This window comes from Lagenorhynchus albirostris, chromosome 7 (genome assembly GCF_949774975.1).
Source record: "Lagenorhynchus albirostris chromosome 7, mLagAlb1.1, whole genome shotgun sequence".
Classification (NCBI taxonomy): domain Eukaryota; kingdom Metazoa; phylum Chordata; class Mammalia; order Artiodactyla; family Delphinidae; genus Lagenorhynchus; species Lagenorhynchus albirostris.
This window is the reverse complement of record NC_083101.1, coordinates 86,676,498-86,697,618: the sequence shown is the minus strand read 5'-3', so window position 1 is coordinate 86,697,618 and position 21,121 is coordinate 86,676,498. Positions and strand designations below refer to the sequence as shown.

At 43.2% G+C, this 21,121-nt stretch overlaps 1 pseudogene; it reads left to right on the top strand.

Moving 5' to 3' along the window:
* The first annotated feature begins 477 nt into the window (after positions 1-477).
* LOC132522661 (large ribosomal subunit protein uL22-like) lies at positions 478-6,386 on the top strand (annotated as a pseudogene).
* The last annotated feature ends 14,735 nt before the right edge of the window (positions 6,387-21,121 follow it).

Below are 21,121 nucleotides of genomic sequence, written 5' to 3'. Positions count from 1 at the left end.
CCTAATAAATTTTCTTCCCCTGTCACATCACACACCCCGTAATAGGTTCCCCCAGGTGTGCTAACACAGCAGCCTGACTCACTGCACCCTCACTGGGAAAACTGTGTCCAGTTGGGGGGCCTTTATAGCACCAAAAGGGCAGGCCAGGGCTGGGGGATAGTGGGAAAAAGTTAATGCCCACAGATAAGGAGAAACACCATCAAGTGTTCATGAACCTCATTGCACAAGCCCCAGACAGGCCAGGGTAACTAAAACGCCCACTGCACTCTCCCTTCATAGACACTTGCAGGTCAAGATTTCCCAGGCCCGGGTCTCAGGGGTTTTCTAATGCACTGTCTCCAGCTAGGCCAACGCAGAAGCAAAGTGCCAAGGTGACATGTAGCAGGGGAAGGTTTTCAACTCCTTTCAATGGTAGATTTGTCGAGTTCTTCAATAGGGAAAGAAATAGACCTGCACTTAGAGCTTGGCCAGGTCGACATGGCGGTGGGTGAATTCCTGGTACTAGAATGAACTCAGTAAAGTGAAAAGGCAGGTTAACAGAGCTTACCATAGATTCTCTAGAATAGGGAATAAGGCAATCAATATTCATACCTTACCTTGTTTCCTTTTTGATTAGGTTGGAAAATTATTGTTTTCAGTCTAGTTTTCCTTTCTGTCACAAAGAATGGTCCATGGATTGTTAGGGATTCAGCTCAGAAGAAATAATGGATTGAGGCATCCCAGGGCCCAGCACTCCCACAGGCCCCACTGTCTTCAAAGAGCTAGGCGGCTGTGCGTCATCACAGGACCTTGACCCGCCTACATGATTAGACCCAGGTGTAGCCACTCCGTGGAGTAACCAAGCAGGAATGAGCTGGGCCAATGGGTTCTCACTCTTGGGAACTTGGCTTGAGGAAGGAGAGAATCGGGCTGTGGGAACCCAAGCTGAAGGGATGCAGGAAAAGGAGACACGTGAAGTACAGAAGAAGCCACAAGAGGCCATAAGCAAGCTGACGTTTTCAGGAAACCACATTATGAGGAAGAAGATGATATGAGCAGGATGGAGAGGAGCCGGTTAATAAAGATAAGAGAAGCAAGAAGACACAGACAAAAGAAGGTGAGGCCGAGAGAGGGGCCAAGCCGAGGTGGAGGTGGGACACTGGAGAGAAGATGCTGGTGCTCTCAGGAGCTGTGAAACATGAGGGGAGGAGCCCCAAGTGCCCCAGCTCCTCATCTTTCACCCCCAAGAGGCTGGCTCTTTTCCTGACATAGTAGGCTCAATACACCTCACCTCCTGAGCCAGCCTGAGATCGCCTCTGTTCCTGGGATCCAAAGAACCTGGGAAACACAGCTGAGATACCTGAACGAAAAACGTATGCACCAGGAACTGGGAGAAAGTGGGCATTTTTCACCAGATCTCTGCTGGTTTCTGCAGAACTGTGAATCACAGGCGTGGTGCAAAAAAGATGGATGTGGGAAACTTTTGTCTGAGTTTTATAAAAGTGGGCAGGTGGTAGATTCCACCACATCGTGAACTTTGACTCCATGTTGTGCAGGATTCTAGGATAGAAAAATCAGACCAAAGGAGGTGGTCACAAGAGCCAGGAATGGATTCTGAAGAACATTTGCAGCAGATTAAGCACATTTGCTTTGCTTTTCTAAAAGTGGTGTGGAGCTTCAAAAATCTCCTGGTAGAATATGTTTTTATAAGAGTTGACTTTCTTCACCTTTGCTACAATGTGAAAACCATTCTTTAAAATAAACTTGAAAATCAAACACATCATCAGAGGTGGTGAATTAGGCACTTTAAAATAAACCTCCTCGGTCCTTGAGCATTGTCTCTTTTTTTTTTTTTTTTTCCTTTTTTGCGGTACGCGGGCCTCTCACTGTTGTGGCCTCTCCCGTTGTGGAGCACAGGCTCCAGACGCGCAGGCTCAGCGGCCATGGCTCACGGGCCCAGCCGCTCCGCGGCATGTGGGATCTTCCCGGACCGGGGCACGAACCTGCGTCCCCTGCATCGGCAGGCGGACTCTCAACCGCTGCGCCACCAGGGAAGCCCCGAGCATTGTCTCCTTTGAAGTTGACTTTCTCCAACAATAATGTGTGACTTGTCCACTTTCCTAAATTCTTCCTGCCCAATTACCACCACTTTTTGTTAGCAGGACGAGCCAGATCGCTCTCCCAGATAGCCATGATTGTATTAGCAGTTTGCTAAGGGCATCTTCATCCTCTGCTTCCTCCTTTTTAATAAGAAGTAGCTTTTAACAATAGTCTATTTCCAGCAGCCAAAAAGCCTATATATACACTTTCAACTACTCCGTATCCCCAGGATGCCCATTCCCCCAAGCAGAGAGAGGCTACAAGTTGTCGTACTGTTTTCAAGAGGCCTAGTCTTGTCCCCCTCCTCCACACGCATCCCAACTAGGAAACCCAGCAGAGAATCTGGTTTTTCCATCAACACCTGCTGCAGCTCTTTAGTGAAACAGGTTTAGGGTTGGAGGGGGTATATCAGAGCTCAGGTTTTATTAGAAGCTGAATGATGAGGAAGACATAGGAAGACAGGGACCTAGACTAGCAAAGGTCTCTGTTTTCAGTCTCAGTAGTTTGGATCTTCACTGGTTTCGTTGTTCTTTATGCTTCTAAATCAGATCCAAGCTTTCCACTGCCAGCCATGGGCCCAGCCCTGGAGCCATAAACTTGAGTAGGTTCCTGGTTCAAAAGTGTGAAGTGATCAATTAGACATTTGCTGTGATCCCATCTACCTCAGGGAATGCAGCTTCTGGTGCAGTGCTGGGATATATGGTGAGACTGTCATACTAGACATCAGATCATCCTTGAGGAAATCATGGAGGTATTAATATTTTCAGCTATCAAGATCTTTCCTTGTTGGACTTCAATCATTGAAACCAATCATTACCCATGTAATATTGTTCTCTTCATGTCAAATGAGGGACTGCTGGTTCTCCTTGAACCATTGCATCCACAACTACAGGCAACACTGTGGTCTCTGAAACAAGGGACTGGTACTTCAGCCACCATCTTGGATCCAAGAATTATTTTTAACTCTGTTAAAATAAAATTCTGTTTTGATCTCTAGCATCTCTTTTTGGTTCTTAGGATTTCCTTCTCTTTGCTTTCATTGCCCATCTGTTTTTGCATGCTGTCTATCTATCCATTAGAGCCCTTAGCATATTAATCATAATTGTTTTAAATCCCAGGCTGCTAATTCCAACATCCGGGCCATGTCTGGTTCTGAAGCTTGCTCTGTCTCTTCAAATTCTATGGGGTTTTTTTCCCCTTTGGTTTCCCTTGTAATTTTTTTCTTGATAGCTGGACATAGTGTACTGGGTAAAAGGAACTGCTGTAAGTAGACCTTTAGTAAGGAGGTGGTGAAGAGAGGAAGCATTCTATAGTCCTATGATTAAGTCTCAGCATTTAATGAGCCTGTGCATCTAGACTATGAACTTCACACGCGTTCCTCAGTTTTTTTCTCCCCCACCCGCCATTAGATAGGACATGATGGCTAGAGCCTGCTATGTAGGGGACACTCCTATGGCTGGGTCCCTCTGGAGTTTTTAACTCTCGGAGTCATCTACACTGAACCTCCATCAATTCATCAATTACCATTCCAGTTTTCCTGCCTCCCTGTTTCCCACAGTGGTCTCTACTTGTGGATCTCCACTCCCTTGAGCCACGGCTCCCTGTGTTCACCTGTCTCTTCAAGCTTGAGGGCAGCCGTTTTCTCTGTGTCTTCACTTCTTTTACAGATCCTAGAAGAGTTGTTGATTTTTCAGTCTGTTCAACTTTTTACCTGTTATTAGGACAAAGTGGTGACTGCTAATCTCCTTACATATGGAAATGGAAAGAGAAAATCCCCCCCAAATTTTTTAAGCCACTTTTGTCCCCACCACTATCCCGTGAAACAAGAAAGCAAACAGTGTCACTATTATTCATGTTTTATGCTTCTTGTAGTACACTCTTAAAAATAAGAACTGCCCTCTAATCCATCAGTTGACCTGAATCAACAAACCTAACAGAAATCAGGGAAGAGCAAGGCCACTGACTGAAAGTGACGGCTTGACTCTTTGGTGCCCAAGGGCCTTCCACGGGAAAGGAGGGTCCTCAAGTCTACTGGCTTTAGACGGATGATTAGTTGGGTGCTCTGTGCACAGTAATGTTGAACCAGTTCTGAAAGAGGAAGTGCCTGAAATGACAATGTTTGGGAAATGTAGGCAAGACCTAGGTAATTGTTTCTTCTGAACGGAATTAGTGCTGGGAGGAGGAGACCAGTGATTTGGGGTGATCATTTCTTTTGGTGATTTTGTTAATTATCTGTGGCAGATACTGCAAAATATTTCAACATCATTTCCAACACTGTCTAGAATGTGTCCCTGCTCTGTAGAGGCTGAAAAGGGAAAGACCATCCTTCCCAGACTCCCCTAAAAACCAATTATTAGACTCAGTTGGAACTGCATTCTCAAGGGAGTGGGCAAGTGTTCTAGACTGTGCCAGATAGATGCATCCATGAGAGACTTGGGAAGCAGCAGTGGGCAATGGGAGGTGGCATAGTGAGGGGAAGTGGGGTCTCCTGGCAAGCGCTTGTTGGAATGCTTTTGTTCTATGACAGCCTTGGCCACGTTTCTCTCTGTGGTCCCAGCAGCATATGATCTGGAGAGTTGGCAGTGAGGACAGTGAGGTTTCTGCTGAAAAAACAATTTCATTGCGTGGTTGGTTTTCTTCTGGTTGCTTATTCCTGACTATGTAACATCCAAGCTTAGTTCCCTGGTACTCGTGGAAATTCTGTACTAAATGCTTCACTAGCTGGACTCTTATGGTTGAGAAAGCCTGGCCTCTTCTCTGTTTCCAGGCGATGGAGTGGCAGCTGGATGGCCGCGTGGTCAGTTCAGTTCACTTCCTTATCTCTTCTCCAGTGCTCCCCATCAGACTCCAGGGAATGGAAACGGATTCTGAAGGACCAGCCAAGAGACCAAAACCTAATTTTAAAAATATACTAGAGGGGCTTCCCTGGTGGCGCAGTGGTTGAGAGTCCGCCTGCCGATGCAGGGGACGCGGGTTCGTGCTCCCGGTCTGGGAGGATCCCACATGCCGTGGAGCGGCTGGGCCCGTGAGCCATGGCTGCTAAGCCTGCACGTCCGGAGCCTGTGCTCCACAACAGGAGAGGCCACAAGAGTGAGAGGCCCGCGTACTGCAAAAAAAAAAAAAAAAATATATATATATATATATATATACACATATACACTAGATGAACAAATCTGAAAAGTTAGGAATTTCCTCACAAACTCTAAACCAAAAACACTTCTGCTATGTTTATGTTCAAAGGTACAGATCTCAAAGAAATTGATTATATCTTGTATTTTATACAGGAAGCCCACTTCAAATGGCCTTAATGTAGTTAAAATTCTTTTAAGAAAAAGAAATTTGAAAAGAAAGTGTTGTTAGTCCAACTCATTATTGAAAAGAAGAGTTTGAAGTAAGTTCTTTTTTTCTGTCACTTCTTTTACATTTCTGAATTTAGAAATTTTTATTGGGTTTTAACATCATATTTCAATGTTTCATAACTGTACTCCTCAAAAGATAATTTTTAAGCAAGTGCACTTTTTCTGAGAATCATGTTTAGATCTGCTATTTTCCCTATCAGGGCAGCCTACCCATATTTAGAATCTGGAGGTTGACTTGGGTCTGTAGGTTTATGTAATAAAAAGAACTCATTCACTAATTCACACCTTAAAACTATGGCCCAGAAGCTTTGGACACCATAAGCATACAAATAAACACTTAATAAATAAGTGATAATGGTGGAAGAGGGTAGAAGAAAGACTGTTAAGCTCTTCCTGTAAGTGGCAGTCTCTGAAAATAGTTTGCTATTCGCTTGACTCGGAAAACTCCACAAAATCATGTAAATCAAGAGATTCAAATTGTTGTGTTCACTTTAAGGACACCCAGGAAACTGCCCAGAGCCATCAAGGTTATGTGTATCTGAAAAGGTGTCGTTTTACGGAATCAATGTGTACCATTCCATCCTTACAATGGCAGAGTTGGTGGGTGTGCCAGGCCCGAGAGTGGAGCTAGATGTAGGGTCAGTGGCCCAAAAACAGTGCTGAATTTTTGCTGCACATGCTTAAAAATGCAGAGAGTAATGCTGAACTTAAGGGTTTAGATGTAGATTCTCTGGTCGTTGAGGACATCCAGGTGAACAAAGGCCCCAAGATGCACCACTGAAGTTACAGATCTATGTGAGCTCCTACTGCCACACTGAGATGATCCTTACTAAAAAAGAGCAGATTGTTCCTAAACCAGAGGAGGAAGTTGCCCAGAAGAAAAAGATATCCCAGAAGAAACAAAAACTTAAGGCCAGAATAAATTCAGCACAAAATAAATACCAATAAAAGTTGTTTTGTTTGGTTTTGTTTTGAAGTTCGTTAACAAAAGCTAGGAGACTTCTTTCATTTTGGCATTGAGTGTAGAAAGACACTGGAACTACAGGAGGATGTGGGCAGGTCTTAAGTGCTATAAAAGGAATCTGATGTCCATAGAAGAGATTCCCCCATCATGGTAAACTCCTCTCACCCAGTTTCACAGGCCAGACCTGGGAGTCATTCTTCTTGCTTGTCCCTCCCTCTCTCCTCACCAGACTTCTTAGTTCCAGCTCTAGCATGTTTCTTGAATTCATCCACATCTTCCAAGTCTCCTGGCAGCGTCCTAGTCCAGCTAAACGTCATCTGGCCTAACATCATCATCCTAACTGGCCTCCCTGCTCCCTCACCTGGCCTCCTATAACCCATTCTCCTCACAGTAGCCAGAGCCATCCTTTTGCACCACTCAGCAGACCACACCCACGCCTCCACACCCACACCTGGGTCCTGCCTTCCTCACCAGGCTCACTCCGCCTACCCTCCTCTGCCATAAATCCATCATAATCCTTCCAGTTCTTCAGCGCACCAAGCTCCTCTCTCTGTAAGAGCCCACACAAGAGAATGGCTTATCTGCCTGGAACATCCTCCACTGACTCTTCACAGATTCACCCAGGTCTGAGCTGTCACTTTTCAAGCTAAGCTCTCTCCCACTCCCTCCCTGAACCTTCATATCTAGGTGGTACCACCCCTCCCCACAGCCCCTCCTTCTCCCCCAGCACCCTGTTCTTTTTCTATGGAACATCTCACAATCTATAATTATATATTTACATGTGTCTTTTCTCATTTATGCCTCTCCCTCACTAGACTTTAAGCTTCTCCAAGGCCAAGATCTTCCCTGTCTTGTTCACCATTGTGTTTCTAGAGCCTAGCATGGTGCCTGACACATAGCAGGTTCTCACGCATATCTGTTTTAATTTCTGGACAGATCAAGAAATCACTTAGGATATAAATTCAGGAGGATTTAGCAGTAATCAGCAAAAGAGAAATCCAACTTATCAACAAAACTCCAGTTGAAAACAGATCTAGCCATTACCTCCATAAATTGGGGAAAAGGAAAGGACAATTAATTACACATAAAGCTCACTCCGTGGTTGTTTCCACCTACCAGTCTGCAAAAAAGTATAGATAAAGGTTCTTAAAATTGGACCTGCAGTCACCAGTTTGCAAAACAGCTTGCATTACCTACTACCGTTGAAGATAAGCATACCCAGTAATCCCACTCTTACTGTATAACCAACAGAAATGTGTGCAAGAATGTTCAGAGCTGCATTATTCATAACAGTCCCAAACTGGAAACCACCCAGTGTCCACCGACAGTAGACTAAATAAGTAAATTGTGGTTTAGTCATACAGTAGAACACAACTACAGCCACAGGATGAATTTCACAAACATAATGGTGAGAAGGAAAAGAAAAAAAAGAAAAGAAAAGCAGAGGCCAAAGCTATATACTCTATGATTTCACTTATATAGAACTTGAAAAACCAGACAAAACCAATGTATTCTTAAATGTAAATGCAAAGGGACAGCAGAAAAGTGATTGCCATAAAATCAGGATAATAGTTACCTTTGGGGAAAGGAAGAGACATAAGGGGGTCTCTGTATTGCTGATAAAGTTCTATTTCTTGACAAGGGTGATAGCTACATAAGTGTCCACTTTCAGGCAAATATCGAACTGTTTTTTAACAAACTAAATATGCAGGCTTCCCTGGTGGCGCAGTGGTTGAGAATCTGCCCGCCAACGCAGGGGACACAGATTCGAGCCCTGGCATGGGAAGCTCCCACATGCGCCGCGGAACAACTAGGCCCGTGAGCCACAACTACTGAGCCTGCACGTCTGGAGCCTGTGCTCCGCAACAAGAGAGGCCGCGATAGTGAGAGGCCTGTGCACCGCGATGAAGAGTGGCCCCCGCTTGCCACAACTAGAGAAAGCCCTCGCACAGAAGCGAAGACCCAACACAGCCAAAAATTAATTAATTAATTAATTAATTATTTAAAAAACTAAATATGTGTAAGAATTAGGTGTTGAAAATACAGGTTCTTGGTCCCACATCCAAGATAGTCTGATCCAATGAGCGTGACTCAGGCTCAGGAAACTACAATTAATAAAGAGCTTGAGAGATTCTAACATATGTGGTCCTCAGGCCAGGTTTGGGGAAATGACCTCATAGCTGGAAAGAGATTTAAGGGATGGTCAGGAAGCTTACCCTGATTCCCAGTTTAGTGCTCTGGCTTGATCAGCCGAGGGTCTTCAGGTTCATTCCCTCAAGTCCTCTTTTGAGTGGGCATGGTACCATCATAAGGAAGAGAGATACAAAGACAGCTCAAAACCAGAAACAGTTTAGGTAACCTTCAAAACAAACTGAGGGTGAAGTTCAGAATTGCATTTCTGTCTAAGGTCACAGCTGTGTCTCATGAGAAGATTGACCATTACAAAGTTTCCTACCTACCTTTGATCGCTTTTCTTAGCTTTTAAAAGAGTAGCTATACGATCATTGTTGGGATCATTGTTGGTTACTTGTCATCATTTATGACATTTTGCAACGTGCAATACAGAAAACAAGGCCACATGCTGACACGGGCATTAAATCTGCAAGAGCTCGTGTCCAGTACAAGTGGGGCCTGAAAAGGCTCTGGTTTTCTAGGGAGACACACCCAAGCGATGCAAGAGGGTGGAATGAGCAGGCCCAATATGTCCTTGCCTTTTTGACGATAAGCTTGGCAGAGCTGTCTCTCCAGGCAGCGGCAGCTCCCAGGCCCTAAGCTTCTCCCAGGTGTCCCCACCCCGACCCTCCCCCAGGGCTCTGTGCTTGACTAACTGGTAAAACAAAGCAGCTGTGACACCAGGTGGCCGCAGCTCAGCTTTGCAGGGCGCTAGGCTGAAGTCATCCTTGAAAACCACTTAGCCGGAACTAGACAAATATACCCATTCATCAGGACAATTTTCCTCTCAAAGTTAGGTCCTAACCCCTAAGGCTACCCGCCAAAGAAGACTGTGCTGCGTTTTGTTGTGTTCAAACTCTCCTGGAGACCTGGGATTCTGCAGGCAGCAAGGGCTTCCCTTTCTCTCTTTTCAGCCTGCTCTCCCCCTCAGATTCTATGCATTTTTGAGAACCTACGCTGAGGATTCCTCCAATGTTGACCGAAACTAGACGTGTCTGGGGCACATCTGGAATCCCCATCTTTCTTTTCCCGGGCCCAGCAGGCAGCTTTCCCTGAAAACCCCCTACTCTGCCGATCCCACCTGCCACCTGGAATTCACCCACAGCCCACCTCCAGTCCCAAGCTGCCCAAGGCCTGTCGTTTCCTCTATCCCGTGTTTTAACCTTCACTCTCTGTCCACAGCCCACGGGAACGAGTGTGTTTTTGAGCTGGAGCGTTAAAATCAGGGAAAATCAGAGCATTGCTGGCTTTGAGGAAAACGATCAGGGGGCACTTCCCTTCCATGTCTTTATTGAATTTGGAAAGTCTGTGGAGGAAAAAGAATTACATGTATGCAGGCATAACCTCTTAACACATTTTCCAAGGATCTCAAATGAAAAATTCTTAATACACAAAATGGGAAGAACTGCAACTTTGTGGGTGGTATTGTGGAAAAAGCTTTGGGCCAGGAGGAGAGAGAAAAGGATTCTCATCTCGTCTCTGCCAATAAATAGTTTTGGGCCTTAAGCAAATTGCTTGGTTTTCAGTTTCCTCATTTCTACAAGAAAATATTTGGATTTACCAACAATTTCTCTCAGCTCAGAAATTCTATAAACTTACGGATACATATTCTTCATATTATACTACAAGTAACAACTATATGAGCAAAAACTTGACCTCAGGATTTGACTGTGCTTCTTGTCTCCACCCATCTTTTTCCTCTCTGTCCAAGGCAGTATTAAATTTCCAACAGTGCCTGCCGGGCCAGAGTCCCACCCGCTCATGCCAGTGGTGCGGTCAATCCAGGAGTCTCGCTTTCACCATGCCTGTGGATTCATCTGTGCCCCCAATAATTAGCTTGTTTCTCTCCCACCTCATCCCTGGATTACAAAAAAGGAACAAACTATAGCATATAACACAGCGTAACAGGAACAATCTGGGGTGGGGAAATGTAAATAAGTCTGGAAAATCCCAACCAGAAAGAAAGACGTTCAAGTCTCACAAAGTTGTTATAGTTCAGTCTCGAGTTTGGCCCCCAACTTCCTGGAAGCCAAAGAGAAAAAGGCAGCCCTGCAGATACTCAATTAGCACCTTGGAATAGAAAGTTCACAAAGACACAGGCCAGTGCTTTCAGGGAGGTGCAGCTTCCCTGCGTCCAACTTCCAAAAGGCATGTCTGTGGGGCTCTTCCTACAGGAACAAAACCCAACACAGTGGACCCTGCGCTCAGCAGGCATCCCACAGTGAAGTCAGTGGGAGAAAGCATCTAGCTTGTTTTTGTACCTTTTCTCACAAAACCTGTCGTCGTCTCTCTGTGACTGCAGAGTCAGGAGATAATCAGAGGAAGAGGAAGCAGCACAAAGTGCACAGTGAATGGTGGGGTTGGCCGGGGGTGCTGCTGGTGTAGAACAGTCAGGGAAGTCCTTTCTGCTTAGGTAGCCTCTGAGCAGAGATCCGGAAGAAGTAAGCAAGTGAACCTCCTGGATCCCTGGCGGAGGAGCGTCGCGGGCAGAGAGGATGGCAAGCTTGCAAAGGGCCTGAGATAGACCACGCTTGGTGTGTTTAAGGAAAAGGAAGGAGGCCCGTGTGACTGGGGTGGGGTGAGTGCCGGGAATACCCGTGGGGAGCTGGATCAGAGAGGAAGAGCCCCTGGGACAGGGTGGAGAGCAGACCGTGTGAGACCAGCAAGGACGTTGGCTTTCACCTTAGATGAGATAGAAAGACAGCAGAGGGTTTCAAGTCAGACTTGATCTGACTTACTGATGTACAAAGCCAGAAATAAGTGCTGCAGCTTCTTCCTCCTTTGGAAACACCTAGAAGCCACACGTAGAGAGAGACTGGCCCCCTCCTCCGCCATGGATGGGGGTCTTCACCACCCAAACAGCAGATTTCTTAAGGTGTGCATAGCCCTGAGCGTGAGTGCCTCCTTAAATGTGCCACGATCGCTTTACCCTGGTCCCCACCTTGGCCCCCAGGCCAGACACCAAGAGGGCTGAGATAGTGGTTTTCGATGTGGGTTGTTCAGAGAGATCCTAGGAGGAGTAGTCGGTGGGCTCTAAGCACCCCACCCCTGCCTGCTTCAACAAGTGCAGTACTGTTTCCAACTGCATCATAGCTTATATTTCCTGTCTGAGTCAGTTATCGCCTGGAAAGAAGGATTGGGGGATATTCACCAGACTGTTCTTGGTTAGCAGTGGTTACCATAGGTGCATATGGGACGTTGCATGGAGGAAAGTAGCAGGTGAAGGCAGAACTTATTCGTCTAAATGGTTTCAACCGTGTACAGTAACCAGATGCAAATCTTGTTCACTTTAAAAGAAGCATGATATGAAAAAATTAAAACCTGTAAAAGAAGAGGCTAGGATGTGACCCCTGTGAGATGGCTTCTGATGGGTGCTGTAGAGTCTGGATAGAGAGGAGAAGGCTGGAAGGGAGACAGGAAGAGGGGTGTGTTGCCCTAGTAGATACCCCAAAACTTTCTAGATGTAATAAGAAGATAAGGCAAAACTTGTTGAGTTCAGTAAGCAAGTCCAGCGGAAACATGTTAAATTGGATGGTTGTCTGCTACGGGTACAACCAAGCAAAAAGCAGGGTACTGAGATGGTATCTCTGTTAATCTCCTCAAGCTGCCGTAGCAAATTGCCACAAACTGGGTGGATTAAAGCAGAAGAGATATATTCTCTCACAGTTCTGGAGCCTGGAGGTCTGAAATCAAGGTAGCAGTAGGGTATCTCCAAAGGCTCATGGGGAGAATCCTGCCTTGCCTCTTCCACCTTCTGGTAGCTCTGGACATCCCTTGCTTTGTGGTTCCAGTCTCTGCCTCTGTCCTCATGTGGCATTCTCCTCTTTCTCTCTGTGTATCTCTCATAAGGATCACTTGTCAATGGATTTAGGGCCCACCCTAAATCCAGGATGATCTCCTCTGAAGAACCTTCACTTAATTACATTTGCAAAGACTGTCTTTACAAATAAGGTCACATTCCAGGACACAACATAGCTTTTGGGGAGCCACCATTCTCACCACCCAAGGAGAACTTCTGGAGACAGTAAACAGCCCACAATAAATGGTGAGTGTTAAGCCTCCACCTCTGGGGAGAAGCAATTATGCAGCCATTCCGAAACAGGAAGGGCCACCAAGCCAGAAAGCAAGCAGCTAGGTTGGGGCTGATGAAGCAGTGGGAGCAGATGTGACATGACCAGAGGATCAAGGCTGTAGCTGGCAGAAGGGAGGCAACAGCAAAGTACAGCACAGCAGTTTGGGACCTTGGCTGCATGTTAGAATCACCTGAGAACTTTTTTAAAACTATTAACACCCAAGCCCCTACCTCAGAGATTTTGATCTAATGGGTTTGGGTTGGTACCAGGGCATTAGTATTTTTTAAAGATCCCCAGGGGATTCTAATGTGCAGCGAAGGTAGAGGAACACTGGTAGCTGAAAGAGTGCTGAGTGGAGAAGTCAGAGACCTGAGTTCTCCTTCAGGCTCTGATGCTCACATTGGACAAGTAAATTCACATCTCTCCTGGAGGTGTGGGCCTGGGCTCAGAGATAACAGCCAAGGTGTCCTTTTATTGCGCTAGTTAGTTAAGTACCTCCTTCACATGCTTATCTTAGCTTTGTTACTGCTGCCAGGCCAGTTCTGAGACCCTCCATGAATACATACTGTTCTGACTTTGCTTTCCACCTGCTTCTGCACAATTTGAGTGGCCACGCTATACTCAGGACTCAGGCGTAACTAATTGTTCAAATTATTACAAGGTCTTATACAGATCACCAACAGGCACATGAAAAGATGCTCAACATCGCTAATTATTAGAGAAATGCAAATCAAAACTGCAATGAGGTACCGCCTCACACCAGTCAGAATGGCCATCATCAAAAGGTCTACATATAAATGCTGGAGAGGGTGTGGAGAAAAGGGAACCCTCCTACACTGTCAGTGGGAATGTAAATTGGTACAACCACTCTGGAGAACAGTATGGAGGTTCCTTAAAAAACTAAAAAAAAGCTACCATGTGATCCAGCAATCCTACTCTAGGGCATATATCTGAAAAACATGAAAACTCTAATTTGAAAATCTACGTTTACCCCAATGTTCACAGCATCACTACTTCCAACAGTTAAGACATGGAAGCAGTAAATGTCCATTGACAGATGAATGGATAAATAAGATGTGGTATATATATATATATATATACACATACATATATACAGTGGAATATTAGCCATAAAAAAGAATGAAAATTATGCCATTTGCAGCAATATAGATGGACCCAGAGATTATCATGCTAAGTGAAGTAAGTCAGGCAAAGAAAAATATCATATGATATCACTTATATATGGAATCTAAAAAAAATGATACAAGTGAACTTATGTACAAAACAGAAATAGACTCACAGACATAGAAAACAAACTTATGGTTACCAAAGGGGAAAGGGGGGATAAATTAGGAGGGATTAACAGATACACACCACTATATTTAAAATAGATGAACAACAAGGTATTACTGTATAGCACAGGGAACTATATTCAATATCTTGTAATAACCTATAAAGGAAAAGAATATGAAAAAGAATATATATATATATTCATTTTCAGATATATATATACCTGAATCACTTTGCTGTACACCAAAAACTAACACAACATTGTAAATCAACGATACTTCAATAAAAAAGCATTACAACTTCTTAACAATTTAAGCAGCTTGTCATGGGTCCTCAGCAGAGCCATGAGTCCATTTGATGTGCATATCTAAGGAGACTTGTGTCCTCTCAAAGCACTCTCCAAATGTCTGCTAAAGGTATTTAAAAAATCACCACTCCATCCATGGCCAGGGACCATGGTCCTCTACTTTATCTCTCTACTCTGAGCACTCGCTCCTCTGGGGCCTGAACACAGCTGCAGTGAGAGAAACTCTCATTCTCTTCTTGTTTTTTGAAAGGAAGAAGGCACTAACTCAACAGCGCTTTCTGTGTTACAATAGTTACTCATCCCTAGGCCTCAGAGTTTTATTACCTACCTAAAGTGTTATGCCAATATCTTGAGATACTAAGTTAAGTGCCCTTTTTAAATTCTCTTCCCCTACTCTAGCAGGTGACCAGTTCTGTGTTCAGCATTACAGATGTGCCCTGGCTCCTCAGAGAGCTGCTCAAACGTGGCACAGTCTGGAGCATGGCCTCTGTGCCCCCACGAGAAGCAAGTACAACAAGCAACACCCAGCTCCCTCTGCTCCTGGGTGACCCACTGAGTGTGGCCAAGGAGGTTGTCTATTAGAAATTGGCCATGCCATCTTGTTTAGACATTCTAAACGCCAAACCTTAACTGAAAAACCGAGCTCCTTTGTGAATGGGATAAATAATCTGTCAGGGATTGAGAATCTACTGAAGACTGAAAATGAAGAATAAATGAAACCATCTTGAGATAGAGAAGTGGTAGAAGTAGGGGTTTTCCGGAATTGGTACTGGCATAAGATTTGGGTGACATTTTTTTTAACTTTTTTATTATGGGAAATTTCAAACATACACAAAGGTGGAAGGAGTAGTGTAATAAATCCCAATGAATCCATCCATTAGCTTCAAGAATTACCAACACATGGCCAATCTCATCTCATCTGTATCATGCTCTTGTGAGTGACATTTTTAAAACCATTCTGAGACTCCACAGTGCAATCTCCAGGTTTAAAGATAACGCTAAACCCTACTGAGAATGCAAGTAAAAGAGACAGAGAACAAACAAATCTCTTCAATTACTGTGATGTGGTAGAAAAGCATTGAACCGAGAATTGAGATTGCTGGCATTCAGTGCTGATTTCACATTAACTAGTTATGCAACCTTGGGTAAGATATGTAGGCCCCAATTTTTTCACCTATAAATGAGGAAGATGAATTACAGGGTTATTCAAATGGCTTTCTACATAAACCATAATTTAAATCCATGGGAGTGAACTAAAAATTAAAAGAGAACTAATATTTATTTTTAGATACTAAGGGCTAGACATTGAGCTGCATGTTCAATGAGATATATTATCTCAATAAATTTTACAGGATATAATGACATAGGTAGTTTCCGCACTCTCTCTACCACTTCTACAGCTGAGAAGACTGAGGTTCCTTGGCTTAAATATTTTTTTTCCAAAGTCACACAACTAGGAGGGGGTGAAGTTGGGATTGCCCACCTGGCTTTATTTAACTCCACAATTCACTGAAACATGATTCCTCTATAGCTGCAATTTTATTTTTGAGTTTTCATCATTAGTTGGAACTAGCCATGAAAAACAGTAGGTGCTCAATGCATGGTTTTTGGATGAGTGAATGTTGAATCCAAAATTCATTATCAAACTTGCTCACCACAAATCCACAGCATCTAGAATAGTACCCGGCACATAGTAGGTGCTCAATAAACCTTTGTTATAGTAGACTACTATCTAAACACGTTAGTCCAATATGCTGATACAGCTAAGAAGACCAGCCAGCTCAAATGTTTGAGCTGGAAGTAAACTGGGAACAAATGTAAAGGTAGCATGTTCCTAACATACCAGCAGGCTGTGTGCTGTTCACTGTGCTGTGTGGCTGTCTCCGCAAGGCTTTATCTACCTCTGCTCTACGTACCTACGTAGAGAGGTGAAGGAGCTGGAGAAAATTCAGAGTGTAAAGTGCTTTTGTGAATAAACAACCGTAAAACTGACGATTCTTTCTTGTCCAGTGCTCTTTTCAGCCCTCATCTTCTCAGCCAATCAACAGGGCTGCCTACTCTCTCAATCCATGGTCTCCCAGGCAGAAAACAACCAGTCTCCAAGGCAATGTTCATGTTCATGTTTGTGTTCACACATTCCAAAAATCTAAGCTGAAAAAGGCAATTGTACTTGACGTGGCACTTAAACTGATTCAAAGTTACACTGAATTAGATCATCACAATCTAATTTTAGAACATTTTATGTCCCCAAAAGAGATCGAAGAGATTTCTTTTGAAATTTCTTCAAAAGAAATTTTAGAACATTTTATGTCCCCTGTACAACCTAGCAGTCTTCCTGGTTGCTGCATATCCATCCCCTACTCCAGGCAAGAAGTATACATAGATGATAGATAGATGACTGATAGATAGGTAGATAGATAGATAGATAGATAATGTTTATTACATATATGTAATTCAGATGAGATATATAGATATACAGTTGACCCTCGAACAACACAGGTTTGAAGTATGCAGGCACACTTTTATTGACACATGGATTTTTTTCCGTAAATATATTGGCAATGTTTTTGGAGATTTGCAACAATTTGAAAACACTCACAGATGAACCACACAGCCTAGAAATATCAAAAAAATTTAAAAAGTATGTCATAAAATATATGTAGATATACATTTATGATATAAACTATGTATTAATTGACTTTTTATGCTGTAAGGCTTCTAGTCAATGGTAGGCTATTAGTAGTTAAGTTTTGGGAGAGTCAAAAATCATACAGAAATTTTTGACTTTTGGGGGGGTTGGCACCCCTAACTCCCATGTTGTTCAGGTGTCAACTGCATGTAAATATATATTTATATATATATATATATGGATGGATGTACAGTATATGATATATATTAGGAAATGTATCTCCTGTTGGTTCTGTTTCTCTGAAGAACTCTAACACACCAGTCTTTTTTCCCTGAACTGATTCATTGTTGAATATCTTATGTCTTAGGTTGGATTTCCTGGGAAAGATTTCTAGGACCCTGATACATGTGGGCAAGAGGTTTATGCAGTAGTGTTCATAGGAGTAACACCCAAGTGAGTGAGGCAGAGTGAGAAATTGGACTGTGCGGAGTCCTGGAGCTGACATGGCCCTAGAAAGTTGTCCCAAATTCAGGCTAGCGGGCCAGGCTTTTGTAAATTGCCCCCTCTTGCAATAGAGCAAGGAAGCATCATCCTTGTGTCAGGTAGCTTTCTTGGGCTGAAGTCAATTCCCAAAGAGGGACTTAGCTGTGGGTTGTTAAAGCCAATGTTCCCAGCAAATTAGAGAATAAGTATCCCTATCCTGAAGGGGGAATCTGGGCAGCACACTACAGCATCCACTATACATTGAATGCTTCCACCTTCACCAAATCAATTTGTAATTGTGTTGTTTTTTTGTTTGTTTGTTTACAAAATCAATCAAGAGACAAAATCATTCTTTTTGGTCTGTAGAGATGTCTTCTTTAGCTGTTTAAGAGGTTTAGCAAGCCAAGCTGAATAAGAAACAAAAAAGAAAATTTGCCCTTGCTAAGTGATGAAAGAATTCTATAGCAGTTGGCAAGAACACTGAGGAGCTAGTGTTTAGACATTAAAACAAAACCTCTAAGGTACTTACACAAAACACTGGCATTCAAAATGGAGAGTCTCACTCACACAGACAGGCGGGCTGACAGACTGACAGAAAAACCAATAGTTCTCAAGGCGAACATCTTAAGTTACAGCAGCTCTTGGTTTATTTATTTTTCCCATTAGGTACTGCATTCAAAGGACCTTCATGTGGTACACTGAAGATCAAAGTACATTTTTTCAAAGAACCAAAAAAAAAAAAAAAAAAGCAGAAAGAGCTAACTATTCCAAATATACATATGTTCTGTTCCAAATATACATATGTTCCAAATATACATAGTTTCCATCCTTTGTTGTAGGAAAATAAGTTGAAGACAGGAAAGAACTAGGTGATAGAATCAATTGTGTACATAGCATTGTCAAGAGAGGATGCCAAATTCAACACAGTGTTAGCCTGTCTGTAAGCTGAAGGTTTTAGAATTTAAAATAATCAGTGACTCCCTTGCTTGGTATATCTTTTGCTATATTACACTTGAGACACTTGTAAAAGACAATTTCTTTTAGGAAAAAACTACAGTATATTGAGTGAGTCTCAATATACTGAGAATTTTCATGGTGAGTCTCACTTTTTTTTCTGCAGGAAAGAGCTTTTCTCTGCAGAAAGTTATATTTCCCCTTCTATTTCAAACATACTTTAGATTAAAGGATTCCTACAACATTATCCTAGTACCTCTAAGAAAAGAAAAATCATACACCACGTTCTTGAAATTTCCTCGATAGAGAAGTATTCTAAATAGGACATATTCAGCAGCACCGTTCAACACATATTGATCGTTGGCCTTCTATGTGCCAGATATTGTGGCAGGCACTGAGGCTACACCCAAGACCAAGACACAGTTCCTACTTTCAAAATGTGAGGAAGACAGGCAATTTCAATGTTAAGCAGGAAGTTTCAAGACAACATGTAAAGGAACTATCCCACGATGCCCTGGAGAACACCTAGTCCTGTGGAGGGGGTTAGAGGATGAGGGATGGTTTCATGGAAGAAATGTCACATGAGCCTAGACTTAGAAGTTGAGCAGGGGTAGCTGGCTGAGGAGTCCTGGGAAGGACCCTCCATGTTTGGGGAATGGGAACTACAGGTGACTCAGTATTGTTGTATATGAGAGAAAGGAGAGGATGGGAGGAGAGGAACTGGAGAGGTGGGCAGAGGACAATCACAGAAGGCTTTCAATGGCATGTTAATGAGTTTCAGTCATTAAAGAGGAACATGGCCAGGTTTGCTTTTAGATCAGTCATTCTGGCAGCTGCATAGAGGAGGGATTTAAAGGAAACAATACAGGATTGGGGGAAACTAGGAAGGTGGTTCTTACAGCAGTCCAGGCAAGAGATGGTGAGAGCCAACTTTATTAGGAAGGGCCACTTGGGAATTAGATGAGGGGACAGGTGTGAGAACTATTTTAGAAGCAATAGGAAGACTGGGTTACCGATAGGATTTAGGAGTGAGAGAGAAGAAGAAATTAAGTATGATTCCCAGTTCTTTGGATTGGGCAGTTGGGTAGGTGGATGGATGCAAGGTCTGTTGGGACAAACAAGGAATTCAGGAGGGCAGGTATAGAACAAAAGCATAGGAGTTTGGTTTTAGATATCTTGAGTTTGAGGGACCCAAGGAATAATTAAATATAGGTGTGTCTAAATCGCTGAAAAGAAGGCTGAGCTAAACATGGGCTTGGGAATCATTAGCACATTCAAGCATTATAAGGGTATGAATTTTTTGTTACTGTTTTTATGTATTTTGTTCACTGCTGTATATCCAGCATCTAGAATAGTACACACCATAAACATCTGTTAGATGAAGAGTAATTTAACTCATGGGAGTGAAGAAATTGTCCAGGTAGAAATGCAGAATAAGAAGAAGTGGTCAGAGGACACTCAATCACATAGAAGAGATAATTCGTTGGACATCTCCGCTGCTCTCATTGCCAGCACCAAACACCAGCTCTTGATGTTTCAAGTTTAACAGAAATTACAGAAGAATTCCCAATTAAGGTTACACGTCAAAGTTGCAGACTTACCTTCATGCAATTATCTCCAAATTAATAGGAGATAAGAAGAAGATTTTCTTAATCTCCTATGGTGGGGAGAAAAATCCATTATACGTATTTTCAAAAATTTTTATGAGCTAAAGTGAATACTGTAAAGGGATGAGAAACACACATGTGCACTTGCAAACCTAAACCCTGCATATTTCATCTAATTTTTAAAATCTTGGAAAGAACAAATTATATGATAATAAAAAAGACCATCTTGGTCTCCAGATCTATATACTAATGCCAGCTCAACCTCTCCATTTAGAAGACTCAAAGGCACTTCAAAATTGTTATGTTGAAAAGCAAACTTATATTCTCCCCCCAACTCATGGTGAACGCACGACTATCCATGCAGAGACACAAGTCAGAAAACTAAGAGTCATCTTTGACTCTTGCTCCCTCCCTCTCTCTTGCTTTCCATAGCTACACCATCCCCAAGCCCTGTCAACTTTACATCCGACATAGCTCTAGAATCTAGCCACTTTCTTTCCCCGTCACCCCACTCTATTCCAAGGCACTGTCGTCTCTCCACTGGACTTCTGCTACAGCTTACTAATTATCCATCCCTCCCCTTATTCCCTCTGGCCCTGCCCCCAGTGGATTTGATGCCAATCTGAGTTTTTTCGTTTTTTCAAAACACAGACCTGATCACAATTCCCTTCTATATAATGCCCTTCTTCGTCTACCTATGGCTCGCAGGATAAAGACATCTCCTTAAATGATCTAGAAAGCCTTCATGACATGGCCTCAATCTGGCTCCCCAGTCTCATCTGGCCCTCTGTCTTCTGAGCTATCTGTGCTCAGACCTTCCTTTAGATCCTCATGTAGGCTGCCTCCTTCCCACCCCAGGGTCTTTGCACTTGCTATTCTCTCCTCCTGGAACATTCTTATCATCAACTCCCCACTCTCCAATCCAATGCATTTGGCCTAGGTAACCCCACTTATCCTTCATATCACAGCAGAAACATTGCTTCCTCAGCTTAGGTCAGATTCCACTATTAGGTGAGTTCATGGAACTCACTGCTACCCCTAAGAGCACAATCTCACTGTATAATTATATACATTCTTCACTGTATAATTATACATTCACTTGTGCAATTAAATAAGTAATATCTGTTTGCTGGACCATAAGTCCTATATATGTGTTTTGATCACTATTACATCCCCAGCTCCTAGATCTGTGCCAGGGCACATA